Source organism: Cryptomeria japonica, chromosome 5, assembly GCF_030272615.1.
Source record: "Cryptomeria japonica chromosome 5, Sugi_1.0, whole genome shotgun sequence".
NCBI classification, from domain to species: domain Eukaryota; kingdom Viridiplantae; phylum Streptophyta; class Pinopsida; order Cupressales; family Cupressaceae; genus Cryptomeria; species Cryptomeria japonica.
In genome coordinates, this window is record NC_081409.1 from 192,934,991 (window position 1) to 192,940,990 (window position 6,000).

Here is a 6,000-nt window from a genome sequence, read left to right on the forward strand (position 1 = left end):
TAGTGAGATATTAAGTGATAGGTTGGATAACAAGGGATGATACAAAGATAGTGTGAGTTCATGCATGTAGGATAATGAATATGCCTTCTACACATGGAATTGGTTGTCAGGTTTTCACCATGGTACTTGTACAAGGTGTTGGCAAGAGACACTATTCTAGTGAATATCGATGAATGATTGATGTTTAATGGTTGTCATTGATTGCAACTCAATTCGCAAATCACATCCGGTTTACATATTATCGGAAGTCATTTTGTCCTCAAGGCATAAGTCTAGAAGGTGGAACACAATAACCAATGGAATGTGTATATCTTAATTTTGATTGGATAATTTTGGTTGTGGTGATAAAGGCAGTTAATTCAAAGTTTGAGATAGATTATTTTGTGATCCCGATATCCGGTGTTGATTCATGAGCAAGTTTAGTGGTCCAATATCTTTTAATTCAGTTAGAGCAAAGCGATTTGGGTGTAATGTGTATTGTGGATTTGTTGGGTTGATTTTGGTGATCACTTTTGTGTTCAGGGTGATTGGGTTGACTCATATGAAGCTTTTTATCATTCGGTTTAGGTCTGCATTTGAATTTGTGGACGGATTAAGCCAACTTGGTGATACACATTTCATGTTGCATGTTATGTGGTTTTTAGAAGTCGGCATGGTAAATGATTCTTTTTGTTGGTGTGGATATATATAAGATCGGTATGGATGTGCTTTTTGATGGATCTTATGAGTGAGGAAAGTATGTATGAGAAAATTTGCAAGTTTGGTGAATGTGATTGAAGGTTTTAGTGGTCCGGTGAGTGACAGACCAGGAAAACATAGCAGAATGACAAATCAGTTGCAAGAGACAATCTGGGCCTAACTGGAACTACATTTTGGCATATGTAGATGCTATACTTCAGTTCATTATTATGGTAGTCATTTGTAATAGCTTGTAAGGTAGTGAACCTTCCTTCGGGTTGTATCCCTTTTGTATTTGAGAAGTGAGCTCTAGGTAGTGTGCCTAAATGCAAGTGCAATCCCTTTATGTAATATTATCATACTTCTGACCATAGTATAATAATATTGTGGGTTCCAATCCCACCATGGTTTTTCCCTTTCCATGTTTTCACGTAAAATCTTGGTGTTATGGTTGCATGGTTAATTGCTTTATGTTTATGTATTTCACTCTCATTCTTATGCATCTAGTGGTTTAAGAATCAGATTAACAAGTTTGCAAATTACACAACACTGATTCACCACCCCCTCTCAGTGTTCATTGATTACAACACAAGGTTCTATGAGGAGTGGTTTTAACCATATGAGGTATTATTTATCTTTACTTTTGTTTGCATTTTTTTCATTTCTTGATTTTTGAAAAATGGTATGCTACATGGATTTAGGCATGGAACCATTTGAGATGTATAATGTTGAATGATTTTTCTAACCTTCAAGAGTACAAAATTGATAGGCACTAGATACACATTTATAATCTTATAAAGACCCAACTAATTAGATACAGATTCTCCTTTCTTTTCTTAGTCTTGTAGATAGAGATTCTCCTTTCTTTTCTCAGACTTGTAGATTTATTTGACTCTTTAACCACAAAGTCACCAATGTGAAACTCTCTAGACTTGATCTTCTTATTATATCTTCTTTCAAAATTATTTTGATAGGATTGAATATGGTTGTGTTGAGGAACCTTTCATCTAAAGGCTCTAGCTAATGCAAATGGGAAAACCGATATTCCTCATCATTGATAATATTTTTCAAGGATATATGCACTGATGGGAGCTCAACTTTGATTTGCAAGATAACTTCTACTCTAAAGACTTGGGAATATGGTATATCTCTTGTGGGGTGTAAATTCTAGTGTGGTAAATCCATAGGGTAGGATTGAGATGGAGATGTTAATCACAACTAGTATCATTGACAGCCTTTCCCTATGATTTTGAACAAGGTTTTGTTGGTTGCCTCAACCTAACCATTATCTTGGGGGTGATATGGATTAGACAAACAATGTTAAATGTGGAATTATTCACAAATATTGAAAACCTGTTAGTTTTTCAAAGGTCTACCATTATTGTTAATAATGGTGGTAAGTTTACCATAGCAAAAAATGATGTGGTAAAAGATTAATTTGGATATTTGGGTTCATTCAATCAAGGTGATGGTAATTTATTTCACCTACTTCATAAATTACTCAGTGGTGGTGATGATGAACTTAATCCTATTACATGAGGAAGGATTGACCTTACCAACTAGATCAAGGACCCATTGAGAAAAGGGCCCAAGTAGGGTTATAGGTTGTGATTCATATGAAGGTACATGTATGAGATCTCCATGTTATTGACAAGCAAGAAACTATTTGAAATTTATTTTCATGCATCAATACTCCATAGTAGGCCCATAGTACCCTACTTTGAGAATATTTCTATCCAAAACCATCCCACTAGTATGAGCCCCACAAATACCATTATAAAATTCCTATAATGCAATATTAGCCTCTACTATGTCTAAACATATTAGAAATAACCATCATATCCCTAAAAATATAGTGTATATCCTAAAAAGGTGTAATAGGATGCATGTTGGATAAAGGATTTGTTGGAAAAAGACACTGTTTCGGTGAAGATTGATGATGTTAGATGCATGGAGGCTACTTAGGGGTTGTCATTGATGGAAAATCAGTCTAGAAATCCTATCTGGTATATGGAGATTGGGATTACAGGAAGTATTGAGTTAGTTTGATTTTTCATGAAGCATAAGTCTGGTTGGTGGAACACAGTGTATGGATCTGGTGAGCATTATTCATTTTCGGTGATGCAATTTTGGTTGCAGTGATTGGAATAGTTGATTGGATGTGTAAGGCATATTTTTAGGCAATTCTAGCCTTTGGTGTCAATTCTAGTGCAAGTTTCTTGGTCTGGTATATGGTATTGAAGGAAGAACAAGGTTATTTTCTTGTTTGATGGTGTAGTGTGTGGTCTGGATTCCTTGAGGTGATTAGGCTGACCTATGGGAACCTTTTGATTATATGTTTTAGGTCCAAAATAAGGATTTATAGAAGGATTGAGACGACATGAGCCTACACATTTCACATTTTTCTTTTTAGAGAAGTCGACTAGTTGGAGATCTACTTTGGTGGTGCGGATATTTAAGATCAACTTAGATGGTCATTTTTGTTGATGATATGTGTGTGAGATTATGTTGGAAGCGATTGAGTGCAATTTCACATGTACTTCTTGAGTGTTGATGATCTGGTATTTGGTAGCAAAGCAGAACATAGCAGTTTTCCAGAACAATGACAACGGATCATTCCTGAGCCTAATTGGAAGTAATTTCTAGCATTTGTAGATGCTATACTCTAGTTCAGACTTTGCATTTACTTCTATATCTCATTTTGTAGGACAGTGAGTCCTCCGGGGCTGCAGCCCTATATTGTATTTGAGTAATGAGCTCTAGGCAGTGTGCCTGAATGCAAATGCATTCCACCTTTATAATATTGTTTTACTATTGGCCATAGTATAATAATATTATGGGTTCAAATCCCACTGTGGTTTTTCCCTTTTAGGTTTCCACGTAAAAATATTGGTGTTATGGTTGCATGTTTAATTGGTTTTTTTTTGGTACTTTTCTTTCAGTTATTTGCATCTGATGGTTAAAGAATCAGCTTAATAAATTTGTGAATTACAGAACATTGATTCACCTCCCCTCTCAGCGTTCATTGATTCCAACAATTGGCGATGTAGTTTTGGTTATGGTGATTGGAATAGTTTATTAGATGTGTGAGGCAGTTTTTTAGGTAATTCTAGCCTTCGGTGTTGATTCTAGTGCAAGTTTCTTAATCTGGTGAATGAAATGAATGAAAAACATGGTATCTAGAAGACCTTAAGGTTGTGCATTTATTACAACTTGAAATTAGGTTAAAAGGGGCATTTCAGTCACTCATTTTTCACATTGCGATCGAAGAGTAAGAGCAAAAGAGCAAGGTGAACGAGTTTGAGCTATGATATTCGAGCAAGAGGTGATCATTCAGAGATTTCTAGCATCAAGTTGAGATCAAAAGAGGTATTTATTCGTTTGTGAGCAATCTTTTCGTACCCTAAATTCGACATGGCATCTACATCTAGTGTTGTGACTCCTTTGGTGGTGGAAATTTTTGAAAGAGCAAGACCTGTATTCAAGAGGCATTCATTTAAATCCATTGAAAATTATCTAGAAGAAAAAATTTCTTTGGTTTCGTACAGTGTGCTTCATAACAAGGACATGAGGGCTTATATTCATTATAGCATTGAAGAATTGGGTAATGTCGATATGTTATCACTCTACAACAAGCATCTGTCAAATAGTTTAGGAATTCTGAAGCCCAAATTCAAGGCACTTTAGGATAAGGGTTTTGTGCAATTTATTCATTTTTTGATACTTGATGATGAAGAATGGGTTCATTGCATTCTAAGCAGAGTTCACAATCAATTCATGTGATTGGATCATCCTTACAAGATCACTAACCAAGACATTGAAGCAATTACTTATTTGAAAGCAATCGGTGAAATCCCTGGATTAAGGAAAATACAGAATACAATGCTGACAAAGATTATCGGATCTCAATTTGATAGCTAGTCAATGACTATCAATGATATTATTGAGCATGATGTTAGATTTGCCTCGATGGTGATTGGATACAAGGTATATCAATCGAGATGGCTAAATTTTGTATCCGGCATGACCATATTTGCAGCCTATGAAATGCTAAAGGAAGACAAGAGGTATGATCTTTGTATAGTACTCCTCAATGAGTTAATGAGAAACTTGAAGTAGATATTTAAGCAAGATAAGAAACATGTCTTCAAGTTTGGATCTCTAATTATTTGTTTGGCACTTTATTTCATGAATGAGATCCGTGAAATTAGAAAAGACCAATGGGCTTATGATAAACTGGTGGCTATGAAAATCAAGAAAGGATTGTTGGATTTGGGTGACAATGTAATGCAAAAAACAGCTTTATGGGGCTATTCTAAAACTTTTCAAGCCACTATGAAAAGCAAAGAGAGAATTCCTAAAGATATAGTGGAAAAATATGAGAAAACTATTTGTTTCATGGTTGACAAGGATCAGTGTCATATGGAGGCAGTTGAGCCGAAAACTAACTGGATCATGCCCATGGGGTATGAGGTGGATGCAGTCATGCTTGATGCATATGCTCAACACTTGTTGAGTCAACCAATGGATAAAAAAGAGGAGAGGTTTGGAACTTTCAAGGAGAAGGATTTGGACCTACACAAGAAATTCACTAGGCTTGGAAGAAAAAGAAAATTAAGAAAGGAAGTTGAAGAACTTGATGAACAAATGGGCATAACTCGAGAAGCAGTATAGAGAGACAGAGAGAAAAATATATTGAAGGAGGAAGATATGGTAAAGCCACAAGATAAATTGGTTCCCACTCCTTACAAGCAAGCTAAGGCCAAGCAAATTAAGTCTACACATACCTCTAGTGTGCAGAAGTTAGTTCCTCCACCTAAGCCACAATCAACATCGACCAGTGGAGTACAAAAGAGGAAGAAAGAGAAATCTGCAAGAAAGTATGTAGCAGCATAAGAGGGAACTGAATAGGATGAAAAGGTCAAACAAGTGAAGAAAACTACTACTTTTGCTAGGGTAGTCAAAAAAACCTGTATCCGGTGATGCTCCATCTACCAAGAAGCCAAAAACCCAAGGAGAGAAATTTGGTAGAACAAGAGCGAGCAAGAAGAAATTTGAGATAGATGAATCTCTTATGTTGGGTAAGATTGAAGGTTCCTTCACTATTGTACCTCCATTACAAAAGATTATAGACACAATAGTTAATGAAGGCAATTTGACAAACCTTTATGTGTATTATGAGCATTCTTCTGAAAAAGTTCGGAGAGATATTCAAGAAGTTGTTGTACATTATATGAATTATTTTAATAAAGCATTGATTGAACTATCATTCTTGATCCCAAAAGAATTATATGATATCTTGGATGCCTAGAGAAACATAGC